We start from the raw sequence: 16,327 nt of genomic DNA, 5'->3' as shown, positions 1-16,327 counted from the left end.
GAAGGGGCAATATAAGCATAGAGGACACTTAGAAGCCCAATGTTAGTAGGTTTTTAAGAAAAAAATAGCTACCTTCTCATGGGTCTGGAGGGATTAAATTTCATCAGGGCAGAGTCAGGTTTTAGTTTGAACAAGAAAGAAACAGGGACTTTCCAAACAGAAGAATGAAAACCTGCAGGGAATAGGAGATTTGGATAAGAATGACAATGATTTCCCATTGGTCTTGGTAGTTGAGGAGGTATGCCAGATAAGATCAAATTAGGGGATGAGAGGCCAGGTAATCGGGGTAACCTGGATGTTTATTCTGAGACCAATGTATTCTGTGAGAGATGGGAAAGTTCTTCAAAGTTTGTATCTTAGACTACATTATAAGGAATTACAGTTTCTTGCTCTATGGACATTATCTGCTCTTAGCATAAACATATTCCCATGTATACAGGTATTGATCGACTTACGACCTATACAACTTACTACCATTCGACTTTATGACCACAATTGCTAGCCACGACTGCTCCGCGTCTGGCAGCGCAAACCTTTCCCAGCTGGGCGTATGACAGTGTGGACCAGCTTCTGGCAGCACTACCATCTCCGCGTGCACCATTTCAACTGTACATATAGCCTACTCAACTTATGACCAACTCGTGTTACGACCGCTCTGCGGTCCCGACCGTGTTCGTAAGTCGAGCACTACCTGTATATATTCTCTAAATCAGCTATGTCTTAAGTCGCTTACCTTGACTCACTCCAGCATGTCTGAACAGAACTGGGCAGGCTCCAAAAGCTGGTGCATGCCATTCCTTATTTGGAAACCCACTGGACCTTCTCCTGACTAGCTTCCTCTTCTTCCTTGTCGTCTTCTTTGTCTTCTTTCCCCCTTATCTATTCAGGAAATTTTCAAGTTTTTAGCCAATTGGGTCAAGCATAGAATGTGAGGTCCTGTTCTGGACAATGGAAACTGGACACAGCAGTAGGGCAATTGCATCAGGTTATGAAAGTTATAAATGTCCCTGTCTCCTCTGTTCAGGTGTGCTCTCATGGCAAGGCTGCCGGCGAGCTGCACCCTTTCTGCAGAAAGTAAACTAGTTTTGCTGAGCACTCCATTGTCTTGGTATGGATTTTTCCTGATGTTACAAACCCATTTCCAACATATTCCTTGCTTAGGAGATATCAAATGGAATGTTGTGTTTTTTCATACCTGATTTATACAAATAAAGTTATTAAAGGACCAAAGAATTGAGTTATTTCAAGTTTGTCAGAAATTTAATGGCCCTAACTGAAAGCTTTTTCATGACAAATAGCAAATAGATATTGTTGAGCCCAACTATGTAGAGATCTATAGACTGTTTTGTCTGATAGTGTTAGATTTTAGACCTTAACAAGCACAGCCACCACAGACACCTCACCTTTCTAGCACTTAAAAAGTTCACCTTTTCCCCATTAACCTACTTAATGGCTTTCTTCTAATGTGTGTTCACTTGGCTGACAAGTAAGTAAACTCAGCATTGTTGAAAAGGCTCCATTTTCTGGAGTTTACACCCTGGCTCTGTGTCTTGGTCTAGAAAGAATTCAGGACATGGACACACATGAGGAGTGAGTTTAGGAGTGGAAAGTTTAATAGGAAAAGAGAAAAAGCTTCCTCATGCTTCGAAAGCAGGTCGCCTAAAAAAGGTCTGCAATTTGCCACAGAATGCAATCATTTTTGTACAGAGGCTTGAGGAGGCGGTGGTTGATTCACATAGGGCTCAGGGGATTGGGTTGACTAGTTGTGCTATTTATATAGCCTGCTGAAAGACTGACCCTCCCACCCTAGTCTTTTATTATACAAATATGGCCTCCATCTATTGGCAGCCATAATGTCTGCACTGTGGTTTTACCTGGAGGCTACCATGATACCTACAAACATAGTGGCCAAAAAAAAGAGGGCAGGAGATGCCATATTGAATGTACCTGGCTTCCAAGTACAGCTTCCAATATTTACATGTAAAAGCTCCTAGTGTGCATGTCTGTGCCTGACTTCTTAGGCTGCTTTCTGTTAGAGAAGAAATGGTTTGGGGGCTGCTTTTTAGAAGAGGAAAATTCCACTGAGAACTTTCACCCTTTCTAAGCTTCCTAAAAATTATTTATTAATAACTCCTGTATTATTGTCTTTTTATTATTTATTTATTTATTTGAGATGGAGTGTTGCTCTGTTGCCCAGGCTGGAGTGCATAGTGCAATCTCAGATCACTGCAGCCTCTGCCTCCTGGGTTCCAATGATATTCCTGTCTCAGCCTCCTGAGTAGCTGGGATTACAGGCTTGGGCCACCATATGCATGCAATTTTTTGAATTTTTAGTAGACATGGGGTTTCACCGTGTTGGCCAGGCAGGTCTCGAACTCCTGACCTCAAGTGGGCTGCCCACCTAAGCCTCCCAAAGTGCTGGGATTACAGGTGTGAGCCACCATGCTCAGACTGTCTTTTTCCTTTTTGAGGATCTTGGGTTTTTTGTTTTGGTTTTTAATAGGAGCCTAAGAAGACTAAAGCTGGTGCTTACAGTATAAGTGATGGTGGTGACTCAGCGAGTGTTGTGACTGGGGTTGGGGAGGGAATCATTGGGGACATTGGGGACAGGGAGGGACACTTCCCAGGAGCATGCAGAGTTCTGCCAAGGATATGTGAGGGCAAGATGCAAAGATGTATTATATCCAGACCTCTAGACTTCACATCTAACATCCAGAGCACAAAGATACAATTTTATAAAGGGGAACATGCTTGTTTTGATTAACAAAATGTTCTATATAGGCAGATATTTTTTGCATGGGCAAAGTGGAAATTTTCCCAATTTATTTACCTCTACATTTAGACATAAATTTCTAAATATTCTTACCGTATTTTGTCAATTAAATTCAGATTTATCATTTATGAATATCTAAATTTATCCTCTATGAATATACCTAAAATTCCTTAAATTTGTTTTCATGCATGGAGTACTTGTTACTGCTCTATATGAACAGATGACTTGCAATTTAACAGTTCTATTGTTATTGTTAAGTAAATCTCAATAAATTCCCCTGATGTTAGTAGACTAAAATTTTGGGAATAAGTTTATGTCTACCCCATCCATAAACTTCATGATTTTAAAAGTCGTTACCTTATTTCTCAGCTTTTATCTTTCCAGTTTAAGGAGCTCTCATTTGTAGTCTGTCATTATCCAGAAGGCTCTCCATATCCTTGATCAAGAGTAGAAAGGTTAAGCTTCTCTTTCTAAATCAGGACCTGAAGGAATTTGATAAGAGGCAGCCAAAGTCAGGAATCATTAATCACTATCATGTAAGAAAAATTGAGAAAAGTATCAAGAAATGCAGCATTGTCATCTGGGACCCTACTTTCTTTTTTCCTGTCCTACTTTTCTTCCAAAATTTGAACAACATAGGTTAAGATAATTAAGTTTTAAAAAAAACCTTGCATTACAAAGGCTTATGATAAAAATTTGTATTTGAAATGATAGAATCTCAAAACAATACTTTTAATAAACTGTTATTAATAAACTTGGAGTTAAATTCTTCTTCTGGCTAAATAATCACAAATAATGTGAAAATATGGAATTTTCTTATATTCCTCTATGACTCTTCATATTTCTTCCTATCTGCATCCTCCAACCAACAAAAAACATAACCATCAAACTAGGTGTAGTACTTGTGTAATATTTTTCATATGTAGGTTTTGAGGGAAAAATCATTAGAATTCATTTTTATAAATATTTTTATGGAAGTAAGTCATGGGTTATAAGTGATCTGCAATCAGATAGGGATGAGTAGTTTTGGGGGCAAATGAAGAAAGGAAGAGAGATAGTGTTAGAGAGAAAGTGCAAGAGGGAGAGCAAAAAAGATTTAAAGAGATTCTTCAAGGGAAATATCATCTATGTTGGATATATTGTTCTGAGAGATGTAGGCAATGGCAGATTATGAATGGCAGGTTGTTGACAGTTACGGATGTGGAGCTCATCCAAGCAGAGTGTGGGATGAGGATAGGATAAAATAGAGGAATAATTTTAGAAGCTCTAAATAAGCAGTCCCCAACCTTTTTGGCACCAGGGAGCACTTTTGTGGATGACAATTTTTCCATGGATGGCAGGAGGAAGATTCTTTTGGCTTTGGGATGAACCTGTCCCACCACACATTATCAGACATTCTCATAAAAAGCATGCAACCTAGATCCCTTTCATACGCAGTTCACAGTAGGGTTTGCACTTCTATGAGAATCTAATGCTGCTGCTAATCTGACAGGAGGCAGAGCTTAAGCAGTAATGCCTAAGCCTGCTGCTCATCTCCTGCTGTGCTGCCAGGTTCCTAACAGGCCACAGACTGGTACTGATCCATGACCCAGGCGTTGAGGACCTCTGCTCTAAATAGTATGAACTCAGTCTGGACCTATAGATAGAAAGACACTGATGGATAGCTGGGAAAATGGCCAAAACTAAATGTTCATAAGAGTTTTGCATACTTATTGAGTAAGTGCTCAATATTCTAGTGGAGAGAAGATATTTTTGACAATAGGCAAGGAAAGAAAATATGATTATCTCTTTGCAAATGAATGTCTGTTTACCTTTTCTTCAACTTACTTGTACAAAGGCTGTGCAATATCTCTCACACTGCCTGTATTCCAATCATCCTTTTAGGTTTCAGGTTAACTTTGAAGTGAGAAGATATACTTTGAACACTTTCAAGCATATAACAATACTGCTTGGCATTTGTTGGTCTCTTGTAATTCATTTCTTTTCATAACCACCATTGATAGCTAAAGAAAATCTTTGTTCTTTTATTCATATATTTTAATGGTTATTCTCATTTAATTATTTTGTATAACCACATGATTTTGTGAAAAGAATTAATGTAATTATATTCATAAATATTATTGTGAAGTTTTAATATAAGGTAAATAAATGGAATCTGAAAACAGATGCAAACCCTGCATGATTACCTTAAACTCTTTGTAAAGTTTCTTCTCTTAAATGTAGGAACATAATCCTGCTGACCAAATGTTGGGAGTGATTTTTTAAGATTTTAAAAGTGTAAGCTTTCTAAGGCTTAAAAATGATGAATTTGGCTACATCAAAAATAACAGTATATATTGAACAAAAACTCCACAGATAAATTTGGCAGATTATGACATGAAAAATGGACTTTTGCAATGTCTAAAACTAACAAGTTACTAATACGTAGGCTATAAAAAATAACTTTCCATGTCACCAAAAGGAATGAAGATCCAAGAGAAAAATTAAAAAGGAAGCCTGAATGGCTGACAAGTATATAAAGAATTTCTTTAACTCATTAAAGAAGTACAAATTAAGTAAGTTAAGCAATAGGAGTAATTACTTCATAATGTGACAAGTATTGGAAAGATGGATAATGGTAATTACTCTTGGAGGTGTTGATAGATAGGAGCTCTGAACTGGGAAATGTACATTAGTGAGGTTATATACTGGATCAACCTGACTAAACTTAATAAAATCATGTATTTGCATCCCCTAAGGCCCTGTATTGCATTCCTGGGTATTTAGCTTAGAAATGTTCTCACATAGCTCCATGAGGCAGTGTGTGAAAGGATGTTCACTATAGCCTTATTTATGGCAGCTGGGAATTGAGGGTGACTTTGGGTATCAATCATTATAGTAATGTATCAGTAAAGTGCTGCAAATCTGTAATATTGAACATAGCAGCAATAAGAAACAAAAATTTAATTATTAATAGAACAATATAAATCTCAAAAATGTAGATGAATGATAAAAGTAGTTAACAAAACAAATTTGGAAAACATTAACATTTATGTAAATTTGAAACCATAGTTCCTCTTCCCACAACAACTACATATATTATAGGACAAATTCATAGATAAGGATATGCATTGGCATAGGTACTTATGGGGAAGTAGGACAAGGAAAGAAAGAGATGAAACTAAGCTTAAAATGCATGAAACAAAGGAGAATAGAAGAAGTGTCTTTACTGGATGTGTGAAATACAATATACTGCTAATAGAAAGATATGATGAGCTCTCTGGTATTTTTCAGGATTAAAGGATTGATTGATTGATTAATTGACTGATTTTTGAGATGGAATCTCGTTCGGTTGCCAGGCTGAATTGCAGTGGTGCAATCTCGGCTCACTACAACCTCTGTCTCCCGGGTTCAAGCAGTTCTCCTGCTTCAGCCTCCTGAGTAGCTGGGATTACAGGTGCATACTACCATGCACACCTAATTTTTGTATTTTTAGTAGAGAAGGGGTTTCACCATGTTGGCCAGGACGGTTTTGATCTCTTGACCTTGTGATCTACCCACCTTGGCCTCCCAAAGTTAAATGATTTATTTTTACAAAGTATTTTTCTTAATACCTGACCATACTTGAATAAATCAATAAATCATAAAAACATAAATTACAGCATGTTTAAATGAATGCATTAGAAAATATAATATTCTGTCTTTTTGTTAAGTCCTATATGTGGGACTAATCTTTCACTTTAACATTCAACAATTCATACAGCAAAAGTGTTTTAAATCATAGTCAGTGTGAAGGAACAGATATAGTGGTAAAATTCATCTTTTTTAACAAAAATTAGTAAAAGATGACTGATCCTTGGATGCATATTAAACTTAGAATTAGAACTAGATGACCAATGATGAAAAAATAGTGCAATGAGTGCAGTCAAAAGTCAGATGAAAAACTTAACACTTCTATAATTTTCACCCAACCTCTTGAAGCATAGTGTCTCTCTTTTTCTTTTTTTTTAAATGGCAATGAGGTTCTCACACATTCCTTTACACTGCAATCAATATTTATTGTTAAGACTCTTTATATTTAGTTTCTAAAACTTCCTAGTAATCACTATAATGCGATTTTAAGTTACTGTCTAAGGCAATCTAGATTTTTGTCATATGTAAGAAATTAGCTATGGCAAAAAGAACAGTATATTAACATGCTTTGGGCAAATGTTCTAGATTTTTATTTTCTTTTAAATTTCAATAGTTGTTACTCTCTGCCGTTATTACACATTTTGCAGGCAACTTGTCAAGTTTTGGTTGTAGCTGTGTTTTCTCTTTCTCATGAATGAGAATTTTCGTATCCTCAAGTTACTAAAGAGAATGGTGGAAAAAAAAGAAACCAAACATATTTGGTTTCCCAAACTGTAGAGTCCAGAACTAAATTAGATGGAAGCTGTGGTGAGGGAAGTTGGCTTTTTTTTGACAATGTAAAGTTGAAGATGTGATAGTAGAATTATGTTTTTCAGAACCTGTAATATTTTTGTCTATGCCAGAGACTGACTGAAACAGCTAAAGAATCTGATAGCTTCTTTAGGACCAAGGAGCAAGATGACATATGAACGCTATCAATCTGCTCCCTCTTCTCTACCTTCCTCCAACAATTAGGGTGTGTATTATTTTCTCTCTCACTTCATTTAACTGCTACCTCCTCTTTAGTGTGGTAACTATTCATATGCACAACACATATTGTTTAAGGAAAAAGCTTAATGCACTGAAGCTTTCAGTGTTTGAAACAGAACAAAATTATACTCATGCATTTTTTTCTACTTTGGGCACTATTATCTTTTCTCTTAGGCAACAGTCAGCACAGGCTAAATTGCAGATGAAGCTCATGGAGAATATCTTAGTACATTCATATTGCTATAACAAAAATATCATGAACTGGGTGACTTATAAACAAGAGAAAATTATTTTTTACAGTTATAGAGGCTGGAAAACCAAAGATCAAGGTTTCAGGAGATTCAGTGTCAGGCATGGGTTCTCTGTCTGTTTCACAGATGATACCTTCTCTCTATGTCTTTACAGGGTGAAAGTGACTAGTTAGATCTCAGGAGTCTCTTTTATAATGACACTAATTCCATTCATGAAGGCAGAGCCCTAATGACCTATTCACTTCCTCAAGACCCCACCTTCTAATACTGTCACAGTGAGGGTTAGGTTTCACTATGAATTTGGGGAATTTTACACAAAAATTTTAAGACCATAAAAGACAGCAAATGTTTCAAGAAAATGAGGGGAAAAGTCAGCATTGGTTAATATTTCAAAATACTATGAGATTTTAGCAAATACTGGTAGCTATCTTCTGTGAGTCCCAATACCTGTTTTGACCTTCTTATATATAGTAATGGAATATTAAGCTGTGAGCTTGTCTGATTAGCTAAACAATACATTTCTCAGCCCTTTTGCAGCCAATGCAGCCATGAAACTAAGTTCTATTAATTAGAGATGCATAAAATGATAATTTTACTTGCCATGGTAAGCCCCTAAGGAAAGGGTTGTGCTCCTTCTGTCCCTTCAGTTTTCCATTTTGTGGAACAATTGCAAGTCGTTGTGACATGACACAACAGCAAGTCATCTTATCTTAGGGTCAAGTGGAGAAGAGAAAATGGTTGTAGCCAGAGCAATCAGGCAAGAAAAAGAAATAAAGGGTATTCAATTAGGAAAAGAGGAAATCAAATTGTCTCTATTTTGGAAAATGGACACAACAGCAAGTCATCTGGAACCCTATAGATGAGGGCAATAGCCTCTTTGCAGCAGCACAACACAACAGAAGAAGCTGTTGTGCCAGCCCAGTGACCATCACAATGGCAATTAAATTTCAACATGAGTTTTAGAAGGGACAAACATTCAAACAACAGCATTCTACTCACTGCTCCAAAACCTCTTGTCCTATTCACAAACAATATTATTTATTCTATCCCAATAGCTGCTTAAGGTTGAATTCATTCTAGCACCAACTCAAAAGTCCAAGGTCCAAAGTCTCATCTAAATCAGATATAGGTGAGACTTAAGGCATGACATAATGCTGTGCTTAAGCTCCAACTGTAAGATCAGAAAGCTATACATTTATGTATAACTTAAGTCAACTGTTATTCTGGACAACCTAGCTATAAAATGACTTTTATATTAATCCTACAATTTGGAAAACACTATTAAATATTCTTGATCAAAACTTGCACATTGTCTTAGTTTGCTTTGTGTTGCTGTAACAGGATACCGCAGATTGAGTAATTTATAATAAACAGAAATTGACTCGTGGTTCTAGAGACTGGGGAGTCTAAGATGAAGAGGCCAGTATCTTGCAAGGGCCTTCTTGCTGCATCATTTTATGATGGATGGGAACAAAGAGGGTGAGATAGAGAGCAAGAAAGGGAGAACCCACTTCCAGGATAAGGCATTAGTTCATTCATGAAGTTGGAGCCATCATGATCCAAATAGTTCTTAAAGGCCCCACCTCCCAATACCATCACAATGGCAATTAAATTTTAACATGAGTTTTGAAGGAAACAAACATTCAAATCATGGGACACAGTTAATTGCACTTTCAAATTATCATTTAGGTTTAATTAATCTTGTATATGACTTTATTCATTTGGTGCATAATTCTTAATAGATTCAAATTCGGAAAGTGATACATTTTGATTCTTTTATAAATTCAAGTTAAGAAAATTAGAGGACAACTACCATTATTACAATTATTTTATATTGTCCTAAAATTTTAGTTAATGCATGGACAAGAAATATTAAGAATTAAAACCTACGGTAACCAAAAAACAATTGTCTTTATTTGAAGACTTTATGATGGCCTAAGTGGAAAACTCAAGGGAATAAAATGAAAATCTATTTAAAGTAGCAAAATAGTTCATTAAGATGTTTGTTTACCAACTGAATACAGAACAATTAATAGCTTGTCTATGTCAACACAAATTCATTTAGAAATCTTATGGAAATAAGACTTCTTTGATGAAAGGAATAAAACTCTAGCAAATAAACTTCTAAACTTTATTAGGAAATAAAGAGGAAATGGAAACACCGTATGAGGCAGAGGATGACATTTTTGAATGGAATGACTGAATATTATTTACACATCAATTTTCCCACAAGTAATCTCTGTTTTGATTTAATTCCTCTGAAATTCCTAATGGATGTTTTGGAACTTAAAAAGTTCCATTTTATTTTGTATAAGAATAAAGAAGTTTTTTTGTTTTTTTTTTTTTTTCTTTTTTGGTTCAATTATTTCTGTTTTAAGTTCAAACTTATAGAATTATCTTTTAAGAATTCTGAAATTAGCTTTAGATTACCTGTTCAAGGCAACTGGCTTATTGATTGCTTATAATATTGTGGCAACCATAGGGTTCAAAGACCATGCATGAGTGTAAGTCTTATCTTAGGGTCAAATGGAGAAGAGGAAATGGTTCTAACCAGAGCAATCAGGGAAGACAAGAAATAAAGGGTATTCAGTTAGGAAAAGAGGAAGTCAAATTGTATCTATTTTTAGATGACATGATTATATGTTTAGAAGACCCCATCATATCAGCCCAAAATCTCCTGAAACTGATAAGCAACTTCAGTAAAGTCTCAGTATACAAAATCAATGTGTAGAAATCATAAGCATTCCTATATACCAATAGTAGACTTAAAGAGAACCAAATCAAGAATGAACTGCCATTCACAATTGCTACAAAGAGAATCAAATACCTAGGAATAAAACTAACAAAGGATTTAAAGGACCTCTTTAAGGAGAACTACAAACCACTGCTCAAGAAAATAAGAGAGGACACAAACAGATGAAAAAACATTTGATGCGCATAGTTAGAAAGAATCAATATTGTGAAAATGGCCATACTGCCCAAAGTAATTTATAGATTCAACACTAACCCCATCAAGCTACCTGTGACCTCCTTCACAGAGCCAGAAAAAAAATCTTAAACTTCATATGGAACCAAAAGAGAGTCGGCATGGCCACGTCAATTCTAAGCAAAAAGAACAAAGCTGGAGGCATCATGCTAACTGACTTCAAACTATACTACAAGGCTACAGTAGTCAAAATAGCATGGTACAGGTACCAAAGCAGACATATAGACCAATGGAACAGAACATAGCCCTCAGAGGCAACACCACACATGTACAAACATCTGATCTTTGACAAACCTCACAAAAACAAGCAATGGGGAAAGGATTCCATGTTTAATAAATGGTGCTGGGAAAACTGGCTAGCCATGTGCAGAAAGCAGAAACTGGACCCCTTCCTGACACCTCACACTAAAATTAACTCCAGATGGATTAAAGACTTAAACATAAGACCTAACACCATAAAAACCCTAGAAGAAAACTGAGGCAAAACCATTCAGGCATAGGCTTAGGCAAGGACTTCATGACTAAAACACCAAAAGCATTGGCAACAAAAGCCAAAATAGACAAATGGGATCTAATTAAACTCTAGAGCTTCTGCACAGCAAAAGAAAGAATCATTAGAGTGAACCAGCCACCAAGAAAATGGGAAAAAAATTTTTGCAATCTACCTATTTGACACCCTTGTCTAATATCCAGAATCTACAAAGAACTAAAACAGATTTACAAGAAAAGAACAAACCCATTCAAAAGTGGGCAAAGGACATGAATAGACACTTTTCAAAAGAAGACATATATGAAACCAAGAAACATATGAAAAAATGCTCATCATCACTGTCATTAGTGAAATACCAATCAAAACCACATTGAGATACCATCTCACACCAGTTAGAATGGAAATCATTAAAAAATCTGGAGACAACAGATGCTGGAGAGGATGTGGATAAAGAGGAACACTTTTACACTGTTGGTGGGAGCGTAAATTTGTTCAACCATTGTGGAAGACAGTGTGGCAATTCCTCCAGGACCTAGAAATAGAAATTCCATTTGACCCAGCAATCCCATTACTGGGTATATATCCAAAGGATTATAAATCATTCTGTTATAAAGACACATGCACACGTATGTTCACTGGGGCACTGTTTACAATAGCAAAGACCTGGAACCAACCCAAATGCCCATCAATGATAGACTAGACAAGGAAAATGTGCACATATCCACCACGGAATACTATGCAACCATAAAAAAATGATGAGTTCCTGTCCTTTGTAGGGACATGGATGAATCTGGAAACCATCATTCTCAGCAGACTAACCCAAGAACATAAAACCAAACACCACATGTTCTCACTCATAGGCGGGTGTTGAACAATGAGAACACATGGACACAGGGAGGGGACCATCACACACTGGCATCTGTTGGGAGGTACTAGGGGAGGGACACCAGAGGGTAGGGAGTTGGGGAGGGATAACTTGAGGAGAAATGCCAGATATAGGTGACAGGGATGGAAGCAGCAACCACATTGCCATGTATGTACCTATGCAACAATCCTGCATGTTCTGTATATGTACCCCAGAACCTAAAGTGCAATAAAAATTAAAAAAAAGAAAAAGTAAACAACATATAACGTTGGTCCTCAGTTATGAACTAAAAATGTACTTTTTAAAAAATATATTGAAAAACATAAATTTTCTTTTACTGTTTCTAGTGTATTTTTAATATCATTACTATTTTGAATCTATAGTCCTTTATCCCTTATGGAGCATATTTTCATATTTTATCTGACACTTTTCCTGATAAATGTGATTATAGAAATGGTTGTCATCTGATGGTTTTATGTAAGGAAATTAAGAATGAGAGAAGTTAAAATGATAGTTTCAAATGAAACAGGATGTACTAACTCTTGATTCCTAGTCCAGTGCTCATTCTATTATCCTATGTTACATTGTAATAGTCATCTTTTAATAATAAAGAGAAGTGAAATTGGGCATCAAGCATTTCTCCCCATCTCTCATTTTTGGTTCTGGACTTTACATTGAAACCACTGATTCTCCTTGAGCTTCTGTTCCTGTAATATGTAATGATTATTCCTTGATTTCTCTTGCTTCATCACACACAGCTAATTTTTGTATTTTTTTTTTTTTTTTTTTTTTTAGAGAAAGGATTTTACCATTTATTTATTTATTTATTTATTATTTTTTTGAGACAGGGTCTCACTCTGTCACCCAAGGTAGAGTACCTGGCTAACTGCAGTCTTAACCTTCCAGGCTCAAGTGATCCTCCCCACCTCAGCCACTTGAATACCTGCAACCACAGGCACATGCCACCATGCCTAGCTAAATTTTGTATGCTTTTTTTAGAGAAAGGGTTTCACCATGTTGCCCAGGCTGGTCTTTAACTCCTGTGCTTAAGCGATTGGCTAGCCTTAGCCTCCAAAAGTCCTGGGATTACAGGTGTGAGCCACTGCACATGGCCCTCTCTTAGCTATTCCGTTCTGGCTTCCTCTCTTACCCACTCCCTACATGTTGGTGTTATCCAGAGTTTTGTTCTTTCACTTCTCTTCTAATTATAGTGTTCTCCCACACACTTTTTTTGTTTTGTTTTGTTTTTTTACTGTTTATGTATCTGGATCTTCTAAGTCAATGTTTTTACCTTCAGATCCTCCCTTGAGACCCATGCAAATCTTTAATCCTATTGTCTTTCCATAGCACATATGACATGTTCTCTGTCTCTCATTATTCAGTGGAATTCTCTCAGGTAGAAATTATATCTTGTTTATTTTTGCATCCTAAAGTCTCACAAAGTGCCTAACACATAGAAGATGTCCTCTAAAGGTTTTGATAACAAATGATTATAATAATACCAAGGACTGTTTTTATGTCTACAGTGAAACAGTATGATTCTAAAATGTAAAATACCAATTTATGATTTTTTATTTCCCATTCATTGCTAACATTATTTTGTTCCACCTGTTTCGTGTAGCCTATTCCAGTCACACATACCTTCTTTTTCTTTCTAGAATAAAATAAAACAGCCTGGAACATTGGCTGCTCTAAATTACAGAAGGTAATTGATCATGTACACTTTCACTAAGCTGAAGCTAGGAAATGACCTTACTGCTTAATTTGGGTTCTTCCTGTAATGCAGCTGCATACAGTAACTGAAAATTAGTAGGCTAAATAAGCAACATAGTTCATGCCATGCGATGAAGGTGAACTACAAGAAACACCATAATAAAGGATATTCTGCTATGGCTATGATTGCCATTGTAGCTCTCAGTTTTACATGGTTTCACCTTTTTTAAGTCAATGAGCTCTTTTGAGAGCTGTCTATGTGAGTGAAAATGTATCACACAGTACATTTGCCTTCTATTTATTTTATTGTCCCAGCCACAGTAGAATGACCTCATTTGTCCACTCTAATTTGCTCACCTCTTCCAATATGCTTCTTGTTCTAAAAAGCTAAATCTCATGCAAATACTATAAGCCAGTAGCAATTTTCTGCCAATTAGATTAGGTTGAGTAACATTTCCCAACTCTTCAAAAATTACCTCCTCTCTCAAACATAAACTGATATTAATCTGTCTCTTTGGCCTACCTCTATCCATAATTGGAGCCAGTCATGCTGACCTCCCCCAGCATCACTTACATTTCATTGTCAGAATCATTCCTTAGACAAAAAATAAAATGTTAAGGTGTTTACCAACTGCAGTCAATGTTTGAGATGACAATTTATTAAAAAAACAAAATAATAAAATAACAACAAAAAAAAACCCAAACGTGTGGCCTTATTTTTATATGCCATTAATTGCATTATCCCCCTTAGACAACTTTATTCATTTACTAACAAAGCATTAAACCAAGGAATCACAAAACCTACATACGAGGAGCAGGAGGCAGAAAGTAATTTTAACAGGATTTCTTCTTATGAATCTTGATCTTAGCTTTAATGAATGAAGTCTGATTTTCACCTATGGACTGGGTTCATGACCATGAAAGGTTAAAGCATAATTTAATGCTAATATTTGCAATCTCTAGGTGTGTCAAATTCTCAAGCTACTGAAACATGTCCATTTTATTCTCTGGGCAACCTATGTTAACCATAGTTTGCTGAACTAATTATATAGCATTGTAAATATAAGTTTTTGCAAATGCCTCTTTTCTTTGCCTAGACTATCTCCTCTGATTCCCAGATTTCTATCACTTCAAATCTCAACACCAAGAATATTTATATGTTAATGTATGCTTCTCATAACTTCTATGAGACTGTTGTTACTTGAGAGCAGTTTTTATACATTCTTTACGTTTTCATCTACTGAAATATTCAGAAGAGGGCTTTGAAATAGTTGATACTCATTGTCACCATGAATGGAACTAATTTGTCTCTGTCAAAAGAAAAGTCTTACATGTTATGTTACAGAAAATAGTTACCGTCTTCATAAAGAAGCCTACATTTCTCAATTAATATATAAAACAGTGTTAGCCAAAGAGTAAAAATAAATGTACAATTACATGGAAATGGATGTATATAGAGTTAAAATATACAGATCAATAACAAGTGTTATTATTTTATGATTTTGGTTAGTAGGAAAAGGCAGGTTGTGGCAACAATAAGGAGATACTCATTTCAGCTTGGACAAACTGAAAGAAAATTTAAAAAGTGATTCAAGGTTGTAGATTACTTTTAATTATAGAGTTGGACAAGAAATAAAGACATCAATAAATGAATTTATTTGATATGAGTTCTGATGCAGGGAAGACAAATCTCAAAATTGGAGCTTAGCCCAGGAAGTTTTTTGACTTCACCCAGGAAAGGATTCAAGAGTTAGCTGGTGGTGTTAAACAGAAACTTTTATTGAAGCAGCAGTGTGCAGCAGCAACGGAGGTACCATTTTTTGCAGAGTAGGGTTACCACCTAGGTAGGGAGCCCAAAGCTGTAAGGCAGTTCTGCTGTCATATTTATACTGTTTTAATTATATGCAAATTAAGGGGAAGGTTATGCATAAATTTCTAGGAAAAGGATGGTAAATTCTAAGTTGTTGCCATGGAAAGGGCATGTAACTCCAAGGTGTTTCCATGGCAATGGTAAACTGACATGGCTCACTGGTGGGTGTGCCTTCTGGAAAGCTGCTTCCACTGCCCACAACGCTGTTTTACCTAGTATTCAATCACTTGACCTGATGTCTGAACCCTGCCTTCAGATTTGAGTCCTGCCTCCTACTTCCAAATTACATTACATAATTCTGCACTTCTATTATTTGTTTACTCATCCAACAGACACCTTTTGAATGCTTTTTATATTCCATGCACTGTGTTAGCCTCCAGTGACACAAAGGTGAATAAAACTCAAAGCTTTCCTCAAAAACAGCTTATACCATAGTAAAGTAAAATATAATCAAAGAAAGCTTTTATTTTTCAAAATCCAAATAAAAAGCAGTAAATATCAACTATGCTCTTAAAATGTCTTATTTATTCTCAGACATATTCTAGGCCAGCTGAACTAATAGAGTTGGTTACTAGCAGAATACTTCACTCTAAATCTGTCTTTTTCTTCTTCATGAGGAGGTTCACTTGGAGAGAAAAAAGCTATGTCAAAATAGTTTTGCTATATTTCACATTAAACTGTTCTTCATAGCCATCCTGCAGTGTCCAGATGTCTGAGAGGGCAAAAGATCTATATATA

General features: G+C 36.0%; 2 long non-coding RNA genes across 7 annotated transcripts in view; one reads left to right on the top strand and one right to left on the bottom strand.

Moving 5' to 3' along the window:
• LOC141581453 (uncharacterized) overlaps positions 1 to 16,327 on the top strand; it is a 63,573-nt gene that overhangs the window by 42,774 nt on the left and 4,472 nt on the right. Inside the window, exon 6 of one of the 5 annotated variants that reach the window (XR_012514091.1) lies at positions 440 to 518. The exons of the other annotated variants lie outside the window; for them this stretch is intronic. This is a non-coding gene — a long non-coding RNA (uncharacterized LOC141581453). Of the gene's footprint in view, positions 1 to 439; positions 519 to 16,327 lie in introns of those variants that run through there. 5 annotated transcript variants of the gene reach the window in all.
• The window catches only part of LOC104653286 (uncharacterized), a 951,899-nt gene continuing 936,390 nt past the window's right edge, over positions 819 to 16,327 (bottom strand). For both annotated transcript variants that reach the window (XR_746505.2, XR_012514083.1), the window contains exons 10-11: positions 3,131 to 3,255; positions 819 to 879 (exon numbers count right to left, since the gene is read on the bottom strand). This is a non-coding gene — a long non-coding RNA (uncharacterized LOC104653286). The remainder of the gene's footprint in view (positions 880 to 3,130; positions 3,256 to 16,327) is intronic.

Source organism: Saimiri boliviensis, chromosome 15 (assembly GCF_048565385.1).
Source record: "Saimiri boliviensis isolate mSaiBol1 chromosome 15, mSaiBol1.pri, whole genome shotgun sequence".
Lineage (NCBI taxonomy): Eukaryota > Metazoa > Chordata > Mammalia > Primates > Cebidae > Saimiri > Saimiri boliviensis.
This window is presented reverse-complemented; position numbering and strand designations above follow the sequence as displayed.